The following is a 24,392-nucleotide window of genomic DNA, read 5'->3' as shown; positions in this document are numbered from 1 at the left end:
TTTCTGAATGGTCTCATGTTCTCCTTGAGCCCGTTTGTGAACGGTGTCTCATTTTCTGAGTCAATTTGTGAATGGTCACATGTCCTCCTTGCGCCCGTTTGTGAACGGTGCCTCATTTCCCGAGTCCATTTCTGAATGGTCTCGTGTTTTCCTTGAGCCCGTTTGTGAACGGTGTCTCATTTTCTGAGTCCATTTGTGGATGGTCTCATGTCCTCCTTGAGCCCGTTTGTAAACGGTGCCTCATTTCCCGAGTCCATTTGTGAATGTTCTCGTGTTCTCCTCGAGCCTGGTTTTGAACGGTGTCGTATTTTCTCATCCATTTGTGAATGGCCTCGTGTTCTCCTTAAGCCCGTTTGTGAACGTTGTCTCATTTTCTGTGGTCTCATGTCCTTCATGAGCCCGTTTGTGAATGGCGCCTCATTTTCCGAGTCCATTTGTGAATGGTCTTGTGTTCTCCATGAGCCCGTTTGTGAACGGTGTCTCATTTTCTGAGTCCATTTGTGAATGGTCTCATGTCCTCCTTGAGCCCGTTTGTAAACGGCGCCTGATTTCCCGAGTCCATTATGAATGTTCTCGTGTTCTCCTCGAACCCGTTTGTGAACGGTGTCTCAATTTCTGAGTTCATTTGTGAGTGGTCTCATGTCCTCCTTGAGCCCGTTTGTGAATGGTGTCTTATTTTCCGAGTCCATTTGTGAATGGTCTCGTGTTCTCCTTGAGCCTGTTTGTGAATGGTGTCTCATTTTTAGAATCCATTTCTGAATGACCTCATATCCTCTTTCAGCCCGTTTGTGAACGGTATCTCATTTTCTGAGTCTATTTGTGAATGGTCTCATGTTCTCCTTCGGCTCATTTGTGGACGGTGTCTCATTTTTTGAGTCCAATTGTGAATGGTCTCTTATCCTCGATGAGCCCGTTTGTTAACGGTGTCTCATTTTTCGAGTCCTTAAGTGACTGGCCTAATATCCTCTTTGAGCCCGTTTGTAAACGGTATCCCATTTTATGAATCCATTTCTGAATGGTATCATGTTCTCCTTGAGCCCGTTTGTGAACGGTGTCTCATTTTCTGAGTTCATTTGTGAATGGTCACATATTCTCCTTGAGCCCGTTTGTGAACGGTGTCTCATTTTCTGAGTCCATTTGTGAATGGTCACATGTCCACCTTGCGCCCGTTTGTGAACGGTGCCTCATTTCCTGAGTCCATTTGTGAATGGCTCATGTTCTCCTTGAGCCCGTTTGTGAACGGTGTTTCATTTTCTGAGTCTATATGTGAATGGTCTCATGTCCTCCTTAAGCACGTTTGTGAACGGCGCCTCATTTCCCGAGTCGAATTGTGAATGGTCTCGTGTTCTCCTTGAGCTCGTTTGTGAACGGTGTCTGATTTTCTGAGTCTATCTGTGAATGGTCTCCTGTCTCCCTTGAGCCCGTTTGTGAACGGTGCCTCCTTTCCCGAGTCGATTTGTGAATGGTCCCGTGTTCTCCTTGAACCCGTTTGTGAACGGTGTCTCATTTTTCGTGTCCATTTGTGAATGGCCTAAAACCATCTTTGAGCCCGTTTGAGAACGGTATCTCATTTTCTGAATCCATTTCTGAATGGTCTCATGTTCACCTTGAGCCCGTTTGTGAACGGAGTCTCATTTTCCGAGTCCATTTGTGAACGGTCTCTTATCCTCTTTAAGCCCGTTTGTTAAACGGTGTCTGATTTTTCGAGTCCATTCGTGAATGGTCTCTTATCCTCTTTGAGCCCGTCTGTGAACGGTACCTCATTTTCCGAGTCCATTTGTGAATGGTCTCGTGTTCTCCTTGAGCTCGTTTGTGAAAGGTGTCTGTAGACACCCCCATTTTACTCTGCTTTAATCAACAAAGAAGTTAGTGTTCTTGTTATCAGTCTTTTTCAGTGTCTTCCATTCCCGTGTCCGCTCCTCTTGTTTTCTTGGTCTTTTCGGTTATTTCCGTCATGTTTGGCGTCGTCCTGATAATTGTTGAGAGGGGTTGTTCGCAAGAATTAAAGCCAGAGAGAATTGGGACCCGTTGGTAGGCCCGCATTGAACATTTGCTTAGATTTGGATCAAACAGGGGGCCCGCACATTGTTTTAATGAGAAATGAGTCTTGAATCTATTTCGATCCAGTGAATAAAGATGTCCATCAAGGGAGCAGTCAAGATCTCAGAGACGTCGTTTTAACAACCAATGTTGTTACGATCATCAAGTTGAGTTATTCGGATAAGCCTACAGAAACAATTTTTGAGGGGCAACCTGTTCACATTGCAGCCTAGCAAATGGATGGTTCGGATCATTACATGAAAGAATTTGGGGTGCCACCCTATTTTTAGTGTGACCCATCACATGGGCGGTCCGGATTATCCTATGGGAATAATTTTTAGAGAACAGGTTATCTATAGAAGGGCCTCATCCATTTGGGTAATTTTGGATCATCTCATGGACGGTCATGATCATATGGAAATAATTTGGGGTACATCAAATTTGCATGGTGGCAGATCAAGTAGACAGCGGCACATCCAATTATAGCTTCAGCACGATGTGGGCCCAATATATATGCATTCTATTTTGATTTAGATTACATTCGATTGAATCATTTTATTCATATAAGGAACGCATGGCAGGAATGAGGCTTGAATGGCCGGTTGTGTCTAAATATATGTGTGGACCCAACTTTATGCTCAAAGCAGCAATCTTGATTGAAGAGAAGGTTTTCTTAAGCAAGTATACCGAAATTAAAGCATGCCCATGGTGCTGTTCGTTTTTTTTAGGCATTGAGAAAAGCCAAAAGCAAAGTTGCTGTATTGAGTGGTCTTGAAAATAGCAAGTGGGTAATTTTAGATGGGATGGTATGGTAACATACCACTGGCATCAAGTTGAAAAAGGAAGGTTCCCATTTGTTTTCCTGAATGTAAAGATATAGAAACGGCTGTGGAGGCAAGAGAAAGGAGATGCTAAAGAAAAAAGAGATGGTGGCTCTGTTGGATAGAGAGGAACGACAGCAGCTTGGTGGGGGAGAGGTTTGCAAAGGGAAAAGAAGAGAAACAAAAGGCTCTCGGCCTCCTCGATCACCCGAGACTTCTACCCAATGAGAGGAGCGCTGTGTTGCTCCAAGAAAAGAAAAAGAAGAACAAATAAATAACAGAAAGGAGGAAAAGGATCTATCTCTCTTACCCATCTCCAGCCCAGCAAAATCACGATGGCTCTGTTTGTTTGAAACAAAAGAAGAAAAAAAACCTCACAGCAGCAGCCCTCCCTCTCCCCCACTCTGTTTTCTTACTCTCAATATCTCTCTCTCTCTTCCTCAATAGCAGAGAAGAACGAAGGAGAAACAACAGAGGATCTCTGTCTTTCAATCTCACCTCTCACCTTTCTCTATATCTCTGTTATTATTATTTTTTCTCTCTCTCTCTCTATATATATATATATATATATATATATATATCTTGAATTCTCTTCTCTCTCAGTTTCTCTCTGTCCCATTCTCTACCTCTCTCTCAACCACTCCCCTCATCTCCCTACCTCTCTGTCTCTTCACTCACCTTTCTCTATCCCTCTCGAACTCTCTATCTCCCTTAGTCTCTGTATGTCTCCCCTTCTCTTGGTCACTCTGTCTGTCCCACTCTTTCTATCACTCCCTCGAACCCTCCTTGCCAATCTCCCATCTATCTCTCTCTCTCAGTCACCTCCCTCTCCCATCCACAGTAAAAAAGAAAAGAAAAGAAATAAAATAAGAAGGAAGCGGAGCGGATCGAGCGGCGGCTGGGATTTTCGGATTTTTCGGCTCTCGGATTCTGCGAGGATCTCGAATACAGGTTGGTACCCCATTCTCGGATTTTTCCCGAATCATTCGGCATTTTTTATGAATTTTGCATGGTTTTTAGTATTTAATTAAATTTAATTCAATATTAAATGTGTGAACTAAAAATCATGATCTGCATGAGGGTTTCAAATCCGTTTCGTCCCAAAATTTAATACGATGTTCTACTTGAATAGAGTAAAATAACTGTCGGATCGGATCGGACATTGAATCGACGGTTTTTTAGAATTTGAGTGAATAGTAGAATTTTATTTAAAATGTGGGTCGAGTAATTACGAAATTCAAAAAAATAGCCATCTCAGGATGATCTATTTTTTGGAATTTTAAATTTTTCTTGTGTTCATCACATCAGAACAAGGTTGGAGGACGTTTTCCGGAATCGTAATTTTCTCGAAAATCGTGTTTTAAAAATAGAAAACTCTTCAAAAATATCTTTTCGATGAAGAAAAATAAAATATATACTAAACGAAATCCAAAATTAATGAAATTTCGTATGAAAATAATATAATGCTGATACATTGTACCATGAATTTTTAGGAATTTTTGGAATTGGTTTGGTATATCCTTTTATACTTTCTTTGAAACTTATCAGATTTTGGGAGAATTTTTACTGACATCAGATCACGGATAAAATTCTCAAATTTTTTACAGTATTCTTATATTCCATATTTCTAGTTGCTGTAAAAGTTTCAAGTGATTTAGATCTTATTTCATATGGGATGTAGTGTTAATTCATAATCTGGGCTGACAATTGAAAAATCCGAAACTGATCGTAAATAGTTTTCAAAATTCATGAAAATCTCACAGCATGCTATATTTACTCATATCTTATTTCTGTAGAAATTTCACTGAATTTAGATTCCTATTTCTAGTAGTTTCTGTGTTATTTTTGCAATCTGGTCAATTAATTGTTAAATCAAAATTAAATATGAGCTTAATGTAAAAATTTGTAAAAATCTCTCAATAAGCTACATCTCATCATATCTTGCTGCTGTAGAAGTTTCAACTCATTTCGAATTCATTTGCAACGGTTTCCCTTGTAAAATCACTCATATGCCATTAAAATTGATAAAATTCATTGAAAATCCGAAATTAATTAAAAATCATCTGAAAATCTCTAAAGAACCTTAAATCTCTGTCACATATTAACTCCTTAATCCATTGAAACAGCAATCTTAGGATCTTTAGATTTCCCTGGAAAAATGGCCAGTGCATCCATAATCGTATCCCTATTGCACTCGATCTTTGACAATTTGAATATTTAAGCTATAGCACGTTATTGGCTCCGAGGTTACTGTCCACGGAAATCCTGAGATATGCCAGGCAATAAGGTGCTATAACCTAAGTATTAAATTGCACAAGGAAAGAGTGCACGATTCCCTTCCTTGGATGCTATTCTGGGTCGAAATTGGTGAACCCTAGAACCATTGGTAATCCTTGAATGTCTAGAAACTGAAAAGCCTTGAAATCTGAAATTCATTAACTTCAAGAACTTAAATCGATTCATCTCGTGTCTTTCGGAACCATTGGATTATGGTTTCCGTCTTAAGAACCATTAGAGGCCAATTTAGGAACACTGGTGTCGTGTCGTGTCCTAGGTTTTAGGGAGTCTTAGGTTTTAGGGAATCCTAGAGTTAGGAGTCCAGCCTCATCACGGACGCTTGCTATGGATAGCAACCGTGCCATAGGTCTAGTTACACTAGTCACCCAATCTTTCCCTAGGACAAGCCTAGTAAACTAGGATGTAGGCTAACCTGCATTAGTCTAAGGAACAACTTGCATTTAGATAAGAATCATATAGCATCTTAGATGAAATCCTAGGATAATAAAATCCTCAACTTGAATTAAATAACTTCTCTTAAAACTGTTGAAACAGTCAATCCCGTCTAGGTCGGTGTCTTAGTTGAGTTAGGCATAAGTAGCTTAGCTTAGGTGCACCGAACTACGTCGACTCTGATCCCAGTGAGGCTTGGGTACGTAGGCAGCTTGGATGTCTGATGGCATACCAACCGCGAGTCGGCACCACAACAAATTGTGGTGTTTTGTATATTAATTTTCTTGTAAATGCTTAATCAAATCACTTAGGATTTTTCATGAAATTAGAACTTTAGGAGAACTTTCACTTAGAATGAATCCAGACAAATTAAGAAATCAAGATACACATTTAGGATTCACATTGAAATTAGATCATAGGATGTATGTCCCGTAGTTAGCACATTAACATAGAGTTGAATGAGCCATTTAAAATAAATTTAAAAGAGTTAGCTTTTGGAATCGAAGACCGATTATCGGGCAGGAATGGTGCATGTGGTGGATAAATCCCCATACCTTCCATTCTTGTAACCAGGTAGCGAGTCTAGATTTCTGGTTAATTTCGGGTCCTAGATCCCACATCTAGGTGGCGACTCTGTCAGTCTCTTTTGTGTGGAATTCGGATTGCCTTAGTGATCCCAAGTTCACATAAAAGATGAATTAAAATTAATAATTAAAATGCACACGCCAATCGCGTGGGTACGAGAGACCAAGAGAGGGCGTGGCGGCTCGCGCCCCACCCGTCTCGCGGGATCGGGTCCCACAGTTTGGCGACTCTGCTGGGGACCGCCTAACTTCATTAAAATTTCAAAAGATAACTCATTTGAATTTAATTTAACTGGCTCATAAAAACTCTATCATTTCTATGCTTATTAGATTAGTTTGTATGCTTTATTTTCTCATCACATTTTACTTGAACTTAATCTAACAAAACCTGAAGGCATCATAGATTGCGCGAACTTATTGCACACACTTACATCACTTGCATTTAAACCCTGCATCTCACATGCACACACGTCCTATTTTAGGAACCCGGAGTGTTATCTAGCATGGTTGACTGGGATTTCATCACCTGGTGCCTCTGTGCTAGAGAAGCATTCCACCCTTAGCCTAGCACCTTATGGTGCGTAAACGGATCTCTTGTTCACGTACTGATACGCCGGACACTGGTACAGTATATCGAACATGGATTCGCGCTAAGGGAACTCTTGGCCTTACCCCTAGATTAACCCACACATGCATGTAGTATACGAACACATGTGCATCACGTGTGTGAGCCTAGTTTAGGATATCCTACCCATTTGTGTCTAGATTAGGCCGTGGTCCATCTTCCAATGGCTACGATCGGTCCTTAGGTGCACAAACAAAGTCATGAGTCGAGATCCTGTCTCCACTCCGCCAGATTAGGATTAGGGTTGATGCCTTCAGGTAACACTGATAAAATGTGTGAAGATTAAAAACTTTCCCTTTGGGGTTAGGATATAAATCCCATCATTTCCAAAAATCTCATAGGATTAGTCATTCATGATCTATCCGTTGAAAGCAATCTTATGCTATCTCATCTAATCTTTTGATCGTGCGTCTTTCGTTCTTCTGTCATACGATTCGATCGTATCTTCATGCCATCCCCTAACTAGCAGGAGCATAATCTCACAATCTTTCGATTATGCAATCTCATGATCTGATTATACCTGGTCCAGATGATCCAATCTTGCTTGTACCCTTGGTCTCTTCCTCCTCTAGGGGCTGCCTTTTTCAAGATTATTTTGCTAAGTCCTTCAGAGTTCACTCTCATAATCCTTGAAGTAGGGGCATTCCCCGCGTGCTATCATGTCATCATTGTTGTGTTTATTTGTTTTGAGGAACCATCACTTTACTTCCCATTCCTTATCTAGTCGTATCATAATTATCATGTCAATCATAGAAAGGAAAAATTCCCTGAATGTCAAGCTTACATCTCGTGTTTATTGTTTCTATGTCAGGATTGTTCACTGCTGAAAATCCGGGAAAGCTTCTTAGGTTTGAATCTATTCGTGGCCACTGAAGAAGCTAATTCCCCATTTTCTTTGGAAGTCTCTCTATCCACTTTTTCCTACCTATGGCAGATTCTATGGAAAATTTTCAACTCTTTCATGTCACAGAAACCCTGGCCCAGCTCGTCCAACAGATGAAGGAATTGAATGAAGAAAATCAATTCGTCAAAGCTCAACTTACTGAGAAATTTGGTCAAACCATTGTTGTTTCTAAGGGCAAAAATCCGAGCCTCTCCATGGTTATGGGTTCGGAAGAACTAATTGTTAATCTCTCTAGACAAATGGCTGCGCTAACAGAAGAAGTTCATCAGATGAAGCAACAAATGCAAACCGGGTATTGTCAGTCCCAAGGTTCTGAACATTTCGCTAGCAAAAATACCAAAGTCCAAGATGTTACCGGAAACTTTGTCTCCCAGCACCAGCAAGATTCTGTTGGGCCCTTAGTTCTTGAATATGACCAAGAGTCACCATCTGAAACTCCTAAAAAAGAATTCACTGATTTGCCTACCCCACGATCTGGTATCCTGAAAGGGTTTAAGAAAAGGGAAAAGGGGATTAACTGGTCGCAGGAGCCTATGGTAATCGAATATGATCAACCAAGACCTATACCTCAGCAAAAGCCAGGTAGGCAATTCGCCCCCCTCCCGCTTCCACCATCTGTTATATTGCAACAAGGGTTGGCTTCAGGTGATGTCTATTTACCTCGCATTAGGGATCCTCCTAATCCGCTCCCCAGGACATGGAAGGCGGAAGAACACTGCGATTTTCATCGAGGATCGGGGCATAATACCGATCAGTGTATAACTCTGAGGCATGTGATCCAGAAATTGATTGATGAGCGCAAGCTATCATTCCAGCAAACGCCAAATGTTGTGTGGAACCATGCCACACCATCACCGGATAAGGCTTAGACGCATCGAAGTGTGAGAAGCTCAGGTCTAGCTGCAGTAGAACAGGAAGAATGCAAAATTGAAAGTATCAGTCATGATGATGATTCAGAACGAACCAGCCTTCGCCGAGCTTTCAACGCTAGACAGTTGCAGCATTTAAAGTTTTAGTCACTTACTATTTTATGTTGAGTCAGTCATCATGGTCAGTATAATTGTTGAGTCCGGTCTTACAGTTCAAGGTCAATGCCTAGTCCAGGCAAGTTATCTTCTGCTTCTCTTTTTATTTAGAGTTGTGAATTCTGAGCATGTTCAGGATAGGTCGTCAGATGTAATAGCTTTTTTCTTTAAATAAAAATTTCAGTTCCAATAGTTCACTTGTGTCTATTTCTTAAGTGTGCTTCTGATCTTAAAATAAGACTCCCTCCTCAAATGAGGACAAAATTGACGAAACTCCACTTGAGTCACAGCAATTACTTGAACAAGAGGAGGAGCGCCAATCCCAGCCTTTCAAAGATGAAATTGAAGTGGTAAACACTGGCACTGAAACTTTGATTCAGTGAATGCTGATTAAAAATATATTACCCTCTGAAGAGTGTGAAGAATTGATAAAATTATCTCAAGAATAAGAAGATTGTCTAGAGAAGCTACAACCGATACCAGGGGCAAGACATAGATAGAAAGCTCAAGAGAATGAAGAAAGTGAGAGACATATGCTATACAAGGGGCATAGAGTGGAAACAACTTTCATATTTCCAATCAATGACCTTGGTTCTCAAATTCAAAACATGAAGCCAACAAATTCAAGATAAGAAGTTCAAGAGCAAGCATTGAAAAGTGATCATCAGATATCAAGAGTTGCAAATCCATAGATGGAGGATGTCAAAGAACAAGTTTCGCTCTATGAAAGTCGAAAGCACGTATTAGAATCTTGAAAGAAGAAGATCCATTATCTCTTACCTGGAAATGCCGTCAAGCTCCGTGAGAAAAAAAAGAGAAAAAACAAAAATAAATAAATAATCAGTACCAGAGGGACTCTAGTAACCTAGATCGATTCCCAATCTGAGCATCGGAAGGCCTCCTTTGGCCGATTAAATCCCAAAATCAGAACCCAATGTCAAAAGAATACCGGTTTGCAAACCCTTCGAGCCTGAATCAAATTTTCTTGAAAACCCATCAAACTCGGGGCATTCGCCCCGAACTACGCGAGACCTGATCCCTATACTGGGGTACGTAGGCAGCTCGGTTAAACCGAGTTCGGTCGATTCAAAATTCAAAAAGGAAAAGAAATTCAATCGTTCCAGAAAAAAAGGAGGGACAAATTCCAATAGAAGAGAAGTTAATTATTCCAGAAAGAAAAGAAAAAAGAAAAAATCAATTAACTTTCAAACAATTTATCTTCAAACTAGCCCTGAACTACACACGACCTGATTCCTATCTTGGGATATGTAGGCAACCTGTTCATAGGTTCGGTCGAAATCTTTGTCGAGCCTTAAGCTATTCTTTGAAAAGCCCTATCTTACCTATAAAGTCCTTCCGGTGTTCAGAATTAATCCCGAAACACAAAAAAGAAAAAAAAGAAAAAAAAGAGCGGAGTTTGAAGATCTGCTAGACTGAAAACCTGAAAGGGCGGTCTAGGCAAAATTTAAGATCATTCCCCTGCTAAGTTGAAAACCCGAAAAGGCGGCTTAGGCAAAAGCTAAGGGGATAGCCTGCTGGATCGAAAACCTAGAAAGGTGGTTCGGGCAAAAGTTAAGGCTAGCGCGGTCCGCCAAGTTAAAAACCCTGAAGAGGTGACTTGGTCACGGTAAGAGAATCAATATAAGAAGGCTACAGCCGGTATCAAGACTGAAGATCAACTGAAGTTCAAGCAAATTCAAGTGACATCCTCAAAACTGGGGGCATTGAAGCTATGCAATCTTAGGGGTCGTAATTAAATCTTTGAGGCATTACTGTTTCAAGGAAAAAGTCCAGCGTTTACGAATTGAAAAAAAAAAAAAATTTCTTCGAAAGGATAGACTTACCAAATAAAACGTTAACTAAGTCAGAAGCATTACTATGTCCGTCAGAGTAGTTAGTCAATCTTTGTCATTCTATGTTCACTCATTCAGGGCTGCTCAATCCTTTGAGTAGTGCCTTTCATCTAAGTTTTCTCTTTAGAAAGAGTCAATCGTCGTTCTTATGTCCAAATGATGCAACTGTCTTGATGAAGGAGGCCCGGCCTCGCCAGCTCCCTACAATCGTACCTGAAAGAGCTCGGTAATCTAGTAGAGCAGCTTCATTTCAAAGAAGATCAACTCAGAAAAATTCAGAAGTAGAAGCATCAGAAAGCCCAGCTTCCGTAAAAAGATCATACCCCAGGAAGGCACCTTAAGCTTGGCAGAACCTCAGATGCAATGGTGGTTGAGCCAATTTCTCAGAAAGATGAACCATTAAAGTTCAGAATTTCCTTCCAGTTAATTAAATACTATCCTAGTCAAGAAATGTTTGTCTAAGCACCTGTCAAGAAGCAAATCCCGCTTTTCCATGTTAATATCCAAGAGAGCCGTTGTTTTAAATTACCAATTTCAAGTATCTTGTTCAAAGTTTCAGCTATCAAAATCCCCAGAAGACAAGACCAGCTGTCTCTTTGAGAAAAATCTGGTTGAAGTTTCATAAAAGTGTTCCTAATCCATTCTTGTTAGTAATGGTTCTTCGTTCCTAAGGTTTGCCGTTTCGTCATTCGTCAAAGTCCTGATTTCCAATATCTTTGTCGGGCACGATCTATAATGTCCCCGATTTCATTGAATAAAAAAAAAAAATCTAAAATTCATCAAATCCAATCTTACGTCAAATTCAAACTCATGAAAAATATCTAAACTCTTCGTTGTTGAATTCATAAATCAAAGCTATCTTGTTTCTTTGAGCCCGTCTGTGAACGGTGCCTCATTTCTCAAAAATTAAAAAAAAATTCGTCAAATCCAATCCCCAATTCATCAAACCCTAATTCTACGTCAAATTCAAGTTCATGAAAAATCTCTAAAATTCCTTGAGCCCGTTTGTGAACGGCGCCTCTCTTCTCGAGTCCATTTGTGAATGGTCTCGTCTTCTCCTTGAGCCCGTTTGTGGACGGTGCCTCATTTCCCAAAAATAAAAAAAATTTATCAAATCCAATCCCCGATTCCAAAAAAAAAATCCAATCCTACGTCAAATTCAAGCTCATGAAAAATCTCTAAATTCTTCGAGCCCGTTTGAGAACGGTGCCTCTTTTCTTCGAGTCCATACAACTATGGTCTCTTATCCCCTTTGAACATCATACAACTATGATGTCTCATGTCCTTGGAATCCGTACAAATATGATATTTCATTCTCTTCGAGTCCATACAACTATGGTCTCTTATCCCCTTTAAACATCATACAACTATGATGTCTCATTCCCTTGGAATTCGTACAAATACGGTATTTCATTCTCTCCGAGTCCATACGACTATGGTCTCTTATCCCCTTTGAACATCATACAACTATGATGTCTCATTCCCTTGGAATCCGTACAAATACGGTATTTCATTCTCTTCGAGTCCATACGACTATGGTCTCTTATCCCCTTTGAACATCATACAACTATGATGTCTCATTTCCTTGGAATCCGTACAAATACGGTATTTCATTCTCTTCGAGTCCATACAACTATGATCTCTTATCCCCTTTGAACATCATACAACTATGATGTCTCATTTCTTTGAAATCCGTACAAGTACGGTATTTCATTCTCTTCGAGTCTATACAACTATGGTCTCTTATCCCCTTTGAACATCATACAACTATGATGTCTCATTTCCTTTAAATCCGTACAAATACGGTATTTCATTCTCTTCGAGTCCATACAACTATGGTCTCTTATCCCCTTTGAATATCATACAACTATGATGTCTCATTCCCTTGGAATCCGTACAAATACGGTATTTCATTCTCTCCGAGTCCATACGACTATGGTCTCTTATCCCCTTTGAACATCATACAACTATGATGTCTCATTCCCTTGGAATCCGTACAAATACGGTATTTCATTCTCTTCGAGTCCATACAACTATGGTCTCTTATCCCTTTTGAACATCATACAACTATGATGTCTCATTCCCTTGGAATCCGTACAAATACGGTATTTCATTCTCTTCGAGTCCATACAACTATGGTCTCTTATCCCCTTTGAACATCATACAACTATGATGTCTCATTTCTTTGGAATCCGTACAAATACGGTATTTTATTCTCTTCGAGTCCATACAACTATGGTCTCTTATCCCCTTTGAACATCATACAACTATGATGTCTCATTTCCTTAGAATCCGTACAAATACGGTATTTCATTCTCTTCGAGTCCATACAACTATGGTCTCTTATCCCCTTTGAACATCATACAACTATGATGTCTCATTTCCTTGGAATCCGCATAAATATGGTATTTCATTCTCTTCGAGTCTATACAACTATGGTCTCGTATTCTCCTTGAAGCATCATATAAATGTGATGTCTCATTTTCCCTCCGAATATCCATTCGAAAATGATATCTCATTCTCTCGTTGCCCGTTTGTGAGCGGCACCGCAGCGGGATTTTTTATTGCATTCCAATTCTAGGACTTTGTTTAGGGTCTTACATTAGGTAGTAAATGTTTGCGTCTAGGTTCCGTTCTGTGTAGAGTCCTTTGTTGATTAAAGCTGCGCAAAATGGTTCTGTCATTTTGACTTTAGTATTCGATGACTACGTCATCTCTACCAAAGAGGGGCATCTGTAGACACCCCCATTTTACTCTGCTTTAATCAACAAAGAAGTTAGTGTTCTTGTTATCAGTCTTTTTCAGTGTCTTCCATTCCCGTGTCCGCTCCTCTTGTTTTCTTGGTCTTTTCGGTTATTTCCGTCATGTTTGGCGTCGTCCTGATAATTGTTGAGAGGGGTTGTTCGCAAGAATTAAAGCCAGAGAGAATTGGGACCCGTTGGTAGGCCCGCATTGAACATTTGCTTAGATTTGGATCAAACAGGGGGCCCGCACATTGTTTTAATGAGAAATGAGTCTTGAATCTATTTCGATCCAGTGAATAAAGATGTCCATCAAGGGAGCAGTCAAGATCTCAGAGACGTCGTTTTAACAACCAATGTTGTTACGATCATCAAGTTGAGTTATTCGGATAAGCCTACAGAAACAATTTTTGAGGGGCAACCTGTTCACATTGCAGCCTAGCAAATGGATGGTTCGGATCATTACATGAAAGAATTTGGGGTGCCACCCTATTTTTAGTGTGACCCATCACATGGGCGGTCCGGATTATCCTATGGGAATAATTTTTAGAGAACAGGTTATCTATAGAAGGGCCTCATCCATTTGGGTAATTTTGGATCATCTCATGGACGGTCATGATCATATGGAAATAATTTGGGGTACATCAAATTTGCATGGTGGCAGATCAAGTAGACAGCGGCACATCCAATTATAGCTTCAGCACGATGTGGGCCCAATATATATGCATTCTATTTTGATTTAGATTACATTCGATTGAATCATTTTATTCATATAAGGAACGCATGGCAGGAATGAGGCTTGAATGGCCGGTTGTGTCTAAATATATGTGTGGACCCAACTTTATGCTCAAAGCAGCAATCTTGATTGAAGAGAAGGTTTTCTTAAGCAAGTATACCGAAATTAAAGCATGCCCATGGTGCTGTTCGTTTTTTTTAGGCATTGAGAAAAGCCAAAAGCAAAGTTGCTGTATTGAGTGGTCTTGAAAATAGCAAGTGGGTAATTTTAGATGGGATGGTATGGTAACATACCACTGGCATCAAGTTGAAAAAGGAAGGTTCCCATTTGTTTTCCTGAATGTAAAGATATAGAAACGGCTGTGGAGGCAAGAGAAAGGAGATGCTAAAGAAAAAAGAGATGGTGGCTCTGTTGGATAGAGAGGAACGACAGCAGCTTGGTGGGGGAGAGGTTTGCAAAGGGAAAAGAAGAGAAACAAAAGGCTCTCGGCCTCCTCGATCACCCGAGACTTCTACCCAATGAGAGGAGCGCTGTGTTGCTCCAAGAAAAGAAAAAGAAGAACAAATAAATAACAGAAAGGAGGAAAAGGATCTATCTCTCTTACCCATCTCCAGCCCAGCAAAATCACGATGGCTCTGTTTGTTTGAAACAAAAGAAAAAAAAAACCTCACAGCAGCAGCCCTCCCTCTCCCCCACTCTGTTTTCTTACTCTCAATATCTCTCTCTCTCTTCCTCAATAGCAGAGAAGAACGAAGGAGAAACAACAGAGGATCTCTGTCTTTCAATCTCACCTCTCACCTTTCTCTATATCTCTGTTATTATTATTTTTTCTCTCTCTCTATATATATATATATATATATATATATATATATATATATCTTGAATTCTCTTCTCTCTCAGTTTCTCTCTGTCCCATTCTCTACCTCTCTCTCAACCACTCCCCTCATCTCCCTACCTCTCTGTCTCTTCACTCACCTTTCTCTATCCCTCTCGAACTCTCTATCTCCCTTAGTCTCTGTATGTGAAATTCCACTTAGCAACCCAAGAGGGGGTGAATTGGGTTTCTTTTCAAATTTTAAGAATTTTGAAAACTTAGATTGCACTAGTTTTAGATTGAATAGGAAATCAAAAATAGTATTCAAAGCAATAGTGAAAACTTACCACACAAGAAGAGGTGAAGAGGCAAAGAAGCTTTGACACCAAGATTTTTATAGTGGTTCGGTCTTATCTCAAGACCTACTCCACTCTTCTCAAGTTACTCTCCTTGAGGATTCCACTATCTTCTCCAAGGAACTTAAATACGGCGTTCCTTCCGCCTTGTACAAATCGAGCTCTACGCTCCAAGGGTCTTCTACGGCGCCCTTTGTGCCAAATACAAAGAAGATGAAATGAAAAAGCTTGCTTGCCTCTAGATAGGCTAATTTAAGGTAAAGCTCACTCACTCTCACAAGAACAAGATTGAACAAGTGAAGGTCCTAAGGTCTCTCAAGAATAATCTAAGGTAAATGGCACAAGAGAGAGATGGAAAGTGAAGATCTTCAAGAGAAGGAGAACAAATGACTTTTTGTGCTCTTGAAATCTTTGTAATGTCCTTGGGTAGAAAACCCAAGAGTCCCTAAGTTCATATAAATAGAGGGGACAAAAAAAGACAAAATATTCGCACCCCAACGGTCGTCTCGGACTCCGGGCTCGGAGCTCCGAGCGGCTAATTTTTTGAACCTGGAACAATTCTCGGAGTTCCGAGAATTTTCTCGGAGTTCCGAGCTCGGAGCTCCGAGAATATTCTCGGAGTTCCGAGAAGCCTACGGCCAGCAGATTTTCCTTATGTTTTGCTGATTTTGTTTGGGCTTTTGGAACTTTGATTTTTCAAGATAAATGGAGTGTCATGAGGGTCCAACAATGTTGAGACACCACTATGAACATTCACAAACCCATTAAATTCTATCTAGGTTGATTTTAACTCTCCTTTGTGCCATAGACCTAGACTAAACATTGAGGACCGTTTACATTCTAAATTTACTTGGTCTTCAATCTTGTTGGCACCTTGTAGAGGCTTTGACATGTCTTCACTCAACTCCATTGATGCTTGAGTTGATTTGCCATTCTTGTGCTTGAATTCAACCTCGAGTTCAACCTTGAGTTCAACCTTGTCATGCACTCTTGAGGATGGTACACTGTGAACATTATAACTTTGCCAATGGAAATCATTAGTGTATAAAACCTTTAAAACAAATTTAGTTTGTTAATCATCAAAACAATTCAATAGGAGTACTTGTTGAACCCTTGGGCTAACAATCTCCCCCTTTTTTATGATGACAAACATAATTTGTTTTAGGGTAGGAGCTCCCCCTTTAGGGATGAATAAAACACTTTGGGCTCCCCCTAAGAGTTTGATTTAATTGAACATTTAAGGCATTACTTTAAGGATGAAAATTTGATTGCAACATTTTAAGCATAGAGCTTTGCTCCCCCTTAATATATGCATTGGGAGCTCAAATATTCTCCCCCTTTTGTCATCACCAAAAAGGTGGAACAAAAGGAGTGAGGGTAGGTGAGAGCAAATGAACAAGTAACGTGAAATGCGATAAAGAGAGTAGGCATAATACATGGTATGCAAGCAAAAAGAATGAAACATAGAGATATATATAGAGGATGTGAAATGGCATACAGAAAAGTGCATACAATCAGTCAGCATACATAGCATTCATGACACAGCATAATGGTGACAGATATAGATAAACCTAAAACATCCCAAAAAAAAGATCCATACAACCAGCGTATAGTCCAAAGACTATCGATACACAACAGAAACAGATAGATACACCGAATAGAAATAGAAATCTGAGCATCAGAGAACTCGAGCCATCTACTGAGGCGGAGGAGGCGGTGGCTGATGAGAAGAGCTGCCCGGTGCCTGGCCCCACTGGTCACCGGAGAGGTAGCGATAATAAGCGGCCCACTGCTCATCAACATGGGTAGTCATGGTCTGGAAGCGAGCAGAGATCTCAGAGTCAATATGGGTAGATAGCTGCGCAAATTGTGAGGCCATGGATCGTTCAATAGCCTCCTGCATCTGAGCCAAATCCTGGCGAGTGCAGTATGAAGATGTATCCTGTGATGGCTGCGGGGCCGGTGCAGCCTGAGCATCGGCTTCGTAGCCGCCTTCAGCGGCAGGAGCATCGTCAACCGCGACTTGATTCAAAGCCATTCGGTTAAAGGTCTGCTCATCAAACGGGGCAGTCGGAGTCATGGTCAGTTCACCATCCAAGGTGATGCCAAAGTGACGGAAGACACGGGTGAGGACCATGCCATAGGGCAACGAAGAGCGGTAGCGGCCAGGGGTCTGAAACATGTAGCGAAACATGATGTACGGCAGACAAAGCTGGCGGCCCTCGAGAATGCTGTAGATAAGATAGGCCTCTAAGGGTCTGAGGGCTTCACGCATCCCACCACGAGGGATGAAGATGTGGTACATAAAGTTGTGAAGCATACGTGCTACCGGAATGAGGTCGGCGGATTGGACGGGCATACCAGAGTGGTAGTTCCGCGTAATCCTACCATAGACCGTGTCATGATCGATATCATCAAGTGAATGGGTCCCATCTTCCGGCCAGAAATAGTGGGTGAGGCCATCAGAGCTGATCCCAAGAAGAGTGGCAAAGGTGTGATAGTTGAATTTGATCACTGTTTTCTTGATTTTGGATTCAATTTTGAAGAAGGAAGGAGAGATTGTGAGATTGGCGTAGAAGAGACGCACCAATCGAGGGTATACTGGTTCATTGAGGTGTAGGATGGATGTCCAGTGAAGGGCATCAAATTTGGCCTGTAAGTCGAAATTTTGAAGGACAGGAGGATCAATGTACCTGCCGGTGAGGATGCCCCTAGTGCCGATGTCGGCCCAGAGTTTCTTGGCTTTATCCCCAGTAAAAAATGAGTTAGGCACAACCTCAGCCGCTACAGCCTTTGCCTTTGCCTTCTTCCGAGAAGGCCCTTCTTCCTCGGGAACTTCTTCAGGAAAGTATTCAGGGTCTGCAGCTTGGGAGGAGCCTCCAATGTTGAGATTTTTGGTTTTGGGAGGCATTGTGAGAAGAAATGTGAGTAGAGAGATAGCCCTAAAATGAAGGAGAATAAGAGAAATAGAGAGAAATAGAGAGAAATAGAGAAAAATAGAGAAATAGAGACGGATAAGGGTTTAAAAACAAGGAAATAGCCCTAGAATGGAAGAAAATAGAAGAAGGGGAGAAAGGAAGAAGAAGAAAAACGAAAAAAAGGAGAAATTTTAGGGTTTGAAGAAGAAAAATGGGTTGGTAGGAAGAAGAGAGGTAAAGGAAATGGTTTGAAGGAGGAAAAGGGGTTGTGGAAGTTGAAAAAGGAAGATTAAGAACGAAAATGGAGGTAGTATTTGAGAAGAAAGGGAAGGAAGAGGGAAAGGGGAGAGGAGAAAATGAAAAAAAAGAACCGGATCCAGGGGTTTTAACGCTCCTGGACCGATTCTCGGAGCTCCGAGAAATAGGCTCGGAGTTCCGAGAACACACGCGTTTTTTTGTTTTGCTACTGTCCGATTCTCGGAGTTCCGAGAAATTTTCTCGGAGTTCCGAGAACACACGCAATTTTTTTATTTTTCTACTGTCCGATTCTCGGAGTTCCGAGAAATTTTCTCGGAGTTCCGAGAAGCCTGGAAGAAATCTCGGAGTTCCGAGAAATTTTCTCGGAGTTCCGAGAAACGTTCCAGAGCCCTCTGTTCATTTCCTCGGAGTTCCGAGACAAAATCTCGGAGTTCCGAGAAATTTTTTTTTTTTTTTTTTTTTTTGAATGGGAGGAGAACAGAGTTACATGTGATATTTTGAGTTGCAACTTAACCAATCATGATCCAATGCATGAACATAGATGACTTTCCGAGGGTTTTGATGATGGCGCAAGGCCAAAGTTTTAAGTATCTTAATTTAGGGTGATAGTACCGACTCCCCCTTGAAATGAAGTGGGCTATGGGTACCAATTGAGTGATTTTTAGAGTTAGGGTTGGATCATCAAAAACCATGTAGTCACAATCAAAATATGAGATATATATATACAAAGATAATTATGTCTTCTATTCATGCTTCATGTGCAAACTCTTTCATTTGATCTAGACTCCAAATGTTGAGTCCACTCCTAAGGTCACAAAATCGATCCTCATTAAGGGGTTTTGTGAAGATATCCGCCAATTGTTCATTGGTGTGGATGTACTTAATTTCAATATCCCCTTTTTGAGAATGATCTCTTAAGAAATGATGCCTTACCTCTATGTGCTTAGTCCTAGAATGTTGAATTGGATTTTTTTGTCAAGTTGATGGCGCTTGTATTATCACAATGGATTGGAACATTACTAAATGCAAGATTATAGTCCATGAGAGTGTTCTTCATCCATAGGATTTGTGCACAACAAGCGCCGGCCGCAATGTATTCTGCTTCGGTTGTAGACAAGGCTACCGAGTTTTGTTTTTTGCTAAACCAGGACACTAGAGACCTTCCTAGAAATTGACAAGTGCCACTTGTGCTTTTTCTATCAATTCTACAACCGGCAAAGTCGGCATCCGAAAATCCTACTAGATTGAATTCATTCGATCGTTCATACCATAATCCTAAAGAAGGAGTTCCTTTGAGATATTTGAATATCCTCTTAACGGCACTCAAATGAGACTCTTTAGGACCCGATTGAAACCTAGCACAAATGCACACGCTAAACATTATATCCGGCCGACTAGCGGTCAAATATAATAGACTTCCTATCATTCCTCTAAACTTTTTCTCATCAACCGGTTTCCCACTTTCATCCTTTTCTAATTTGGTGGAAGTGCTCATAGGAGTTGGCTTGATTTGAGAGCTATCCATGCCAAATTTCTTAAGGAGTTCCTTAGTATACTTCTCTTGGTTGATGAAAATTCCATTTTTACATTGTTTGATTTGAAGTCCTAGGAAATAGGTAAGCTCTCCCATCATACTCATCTCAAACTCTTTTTGCATGGATTGTGCGAATTCTTCACACATCTTATCATTGGTAGCACCAAATATTGTATCATCTACATAGACTTGAACAATAAGCATATCTTTTCCTTTTCTTTTAATAAACAAGGTTTTGTCAACCGTGCCCATTTGAAAGCCACTCTCTAATAGGAAGGAGCTAAGCCTCTCATACCAAGCTCTAGGAGCTTGCTTTAGACCATACAAGGCTTTGTCCAACCTATATACGTGATTAGGGTATTTGAAATCCTCAAAACCGGGAGGTTGTTCAACATAAACTTCCTCCATAATATACCCATTTAGGAATGCACTCTTCACATCCATTTGATACAACTTAAAGTTTTTATGGGATGCAAATGCAAGTAGCATCCTTATGGCTTCCAATCTAGCAACCGGAGCAAAGGTCTCATCATAATCGATACCTTCCTCTTGGTTGTAACCTTGGGCTACCAATCTAGCTTTATTCCTTTGAATATCTCCATGCTCATCGAGTTTGTTTCTAAACACCCATTTAGTCCCAATAACCGGGTGATCACTAGGCCTAGGAACTAACCTCCATACTTGGTTTCTCTCAAATTGGTTTAGTTCCTCATTCATAGCAATCATCCAAAATTCATCCTTTTCAGCTTCTTTTATGGACTTGGGTTCTATTTGGGAGATAAAGGCCATGTTGGCACAAACATTCTTATAGTGAGATCTTGTCTTAACTCCTTGTGAGGTTTCACCTATGATTTGAGTAGAGGGGTGACTAGACATGATTCTACTATGTTTAGGAAGACTTTCTACTTCAAGTTCTTCTATAGGTTGACCTTCTAAATTAAGATTTTCTAAGGGTTGGACAATGGACTCTACTTGACTAAGAGGCTCTAGAAGATTGACACCATCATCATCTTCATTAATGACATTAGGAGGTTCAAATGACTCGTCAAATTTGACATGCACGGATTCTTCCACAATTTGAGTTCTTTTGTTATAGACTCTATAGGCTTTACTATGGGTTGAATAGCCTAAGAAGATACCTTCATCGGATTTTGAATCAAACTTATGCAAGGTGTCTTTCATGTTTAATATAAAACATTTACAACCAAAGACTTTGAAATAGCTAACTTTGGGGGGTGTTCCACTCCATAGTTCATAAGGTGTTTTGTTAAGGTGAGGTCTAATGAGCACTCTATTTAAAATATAGCAAGCCGAGTGAACGGCTTCCGCCCAAAAGTTTCTTGGAACATTGTGCTCATTTAACATAGTTCTAGCCATTTCAATAATAGATCTATTTTTCCTTTCAACTACCCCATTTTGTTGGGGAGTTCTTGGAGCCGAGAAATTGTGCTTGATTCCATTTTCATTGCAAAAGGTATCAAACTCAAAGTTCTCAAACTCGGTTCCATGATCACTTCTAATTTCATTTATGAAAACCCCTTGTTCATTTTGAATTCGCTTGCACAAGTTGACAAATTTCTTGAAGGTTTCATCTTTACTAGTTAAGAATAACACCCAAGTGAATCGAGAGTAGTCATCAACAATCACATATACATATCTACTTCCTCCTCTACTACTAGTCTTCATGGGACCAAATAGGTCCATATGAAGGAGTTGGAGTGGACAAGAGGTAGATAATACACTTATGGGTTTAAAAGAGTTTTTAGCATGTTTTCCATGAATGCAAGCACTACAAACTTTATCTCTAATGTATTTGAGTTTAGGTAACTCTCTCACAAGATTCTTAGAAGATAATCTTGAAATTAAATCCATATGAGCATGACCAAGTCTCCTATGCCATAACCAAGGGTTATCATCCATGGCGGAGAGACATTGGATGTTTTGATTTTCAAGGTCTTCTAATGCTAATGAATACATATTGCCATCTCTATATGCAACAAATTCAACATCATTATTCTTGGAATTCAAAATTTTACATCTATCTTTTTCAAAAAGAACTTTGTGACCAAGATCACATAGTTGACTAATGCTTATTAAATTAAATGAAAGACCGTCAACGAGCAAAACATGTTCAACCTTAATGTCCTTAATTTTAATGGTACCTTCACCGAGGATTTTGCTTCTTGTATCATCCCCAAAGGTGACATTTCCTTGATGACTCATGGTGACAAAGGCGAACTTGCTTACATCTCCCGTCATGTGCCTTGAGCAACCGCTATCCAAAAACCATTTGTCCTTTGAGGGTTTTCCTTTCAAGCACACCTACAAGAATCAAAGCTCATGTTGAAGTTTTAGGTACCCACTTTTTCTTGGGTCCTTCAAGGTTAGCAACATCATAAAGCTCATTCTTTTTAACCCACATAAATTTTGTTGCTTTTGATTTCTTAACATTGCATGCAAACCTTAAGTGTCCTATTCTACCACAATAGTGACAAGTGGGAATAAAGGCACTAGTGTTAGCATGGATGTATGAGAAATTTCCTATAGCTTTATTTTTGAATGAGGCTTTTCCTTTAGAAAAGGGTTGGTAACCAAGACCATTTTTTTCTAGAGAGACAAGCTTATTTTCAAGAATTTCATCTAGTTTATTTTTGCCACATGAGAATTTTTTAAATGTCAAATCAAGTTCTTTGCATTTCAAAATAAGTTTCTCATTTTCTTCTTTTAAGCTTTTGTTTTCAAAGATTAATTTGTCTACTTCTTCATTCAAAGCTTTGTTTTCCAAAAACAATTTTTCACTTGTATTGGTTTGCAAATCGAATTCCTTTTTCATGAACCCAAAATCCCTAGTGACATTTTGTAAGGACTTTTTCATTGTTTTGTTTTTGGCGAGTTGTAAATCCAAATTTTCATGAAGTTTTTCACAAGCAAAAATTAGTTCATCATTAGAGAATTCATGAGATAAATCATCAACATCATTTACCTCGGATAAGGAGATGTCTTGTGTTACATCGGCGAGTCCCATGAAGCAAAGGTCATCTTCATCCTTTCCGTTGGATTCATTTCCGGATGAAGCACTCCCTTCATCCCAAGCCGCCGCACACAAAGCCTTTTTGCCATGTCTTCTATTCTTCCTATCCTTGTCATTGTTGTTGATGAGTGGGCAATTTGGCCGTATATGACCAACCTTGTTGCACTTATAGCATCTCATCTCCTCTTTGTTTGAGGGTCTATTTCTTCCTTGGCTAGAGTTGCCTCCTTTCTTGAATTTGAGAAATTTCTTGAATCTCTTGGTGAAGAGAGCAAGATCGTCTTGTGTGTCTTCTTCACTCTCTTCCTCTTCACTCTCAACTCTTGCTTTGAAAGCTATTCCTTTCCTTTTTGTATCTTCCTTTTGTTTGTTTAAGGTTTCTCTTCCTTTTAAAATCATTTCATAAGTTGTTAAGGAACCTATTAAGTCTTCTAAGCCCATTTTTGATACGTCTTTTGCTTCTTCAATGGCGGTGACCTTGGGATCCCAATCTTTAGGTAAAGACCTAAGTATTTTGGTAACTAAGTCCTTGCTAGACAATTGTTTACCTAAGGATCTCAACCCATTTGTTATGTTTGTGAACCTAGTATGCATTTCGGCAATGGTTTCATTTGGGTCCATCATGAATAGCTCATACTCTCTAAAGAGAAGATTCATCTTGGACTCTTTCACTTGATTTGTCCCTTCATGAGCTACCTCTAGCATATCCCAAATCTCCTTAGCGGTTTCAAGAGTAGAAACTCGATTGAACTCCTCGGGAGATAAGGCACAAATCAAGGCATTCATTGCTTTTGCATTGATAGTGGATTCTCTTCTTTCATTTTCATCCCATAGTTCCATATCAACACTAGGTTCATTATATCCATTTTGGATACTTCTCCAAACATCAAAATCCAAAGATTTTAAAAACACTCTCATTCTAGCTTTCCAATATGGATAGTTTAAGCCATTGAAGAAGGGAGGTCTAGTGGTGGATTGCCCCTCATTGCTATGAGAAAAGGTTGCCATTTGAATCTTTCCCTTGTAGGTTTTCAAAGAGAATTCCTATGTAAGAGCCTAAGCTCTGATACCAAGTGAAATTCCACTTAGCAACCCAAGAGGGGGTGAATTGGGTTTCTTTTCAAATTTTAAGAATTTTGAAAACTTAGATTGCACTAGTTTTAGATTGAATAGGAAATCAAAAATAGTATTCAAAGCAATAGTGAAAACTTACCACACAAGAAGAGGTGAAGAGGCAAAGAAGCTTTGACACCAAGATTTTTATAGTGGTTCGGTCTTATCTCAAGACCTACTCCACTCTTCTCAAGTTACTCTCCTTGAGGATTCCACTATCTTCTCCAAGGAACTTAAATACGGCGTTCCTTCCGCCTTGTACAAATCGAGCTCTACGCTCCAAGGGTCTTCTACGGCGCCCTTTGTGCC

This window comes from Tasmannia lanceolata, unplaced genomic scaffold (genome assembly GCF_043159265.1).
Source record: "Tasmannia lanceolata isolate RefF3 unplaced genomic scaffold, GAP_Taslan_0.1 ptg000002l, whole genome shotgun sequence".
NCBI lineage: Eukaryota > Viridiplantae > Streptophyta > Magnoliopsida > Canellales > Winteraceae > Tasmannia > Tasmannia lanceolata.
Note: the sequence above shows the minus strand (reverse complement) of the source record.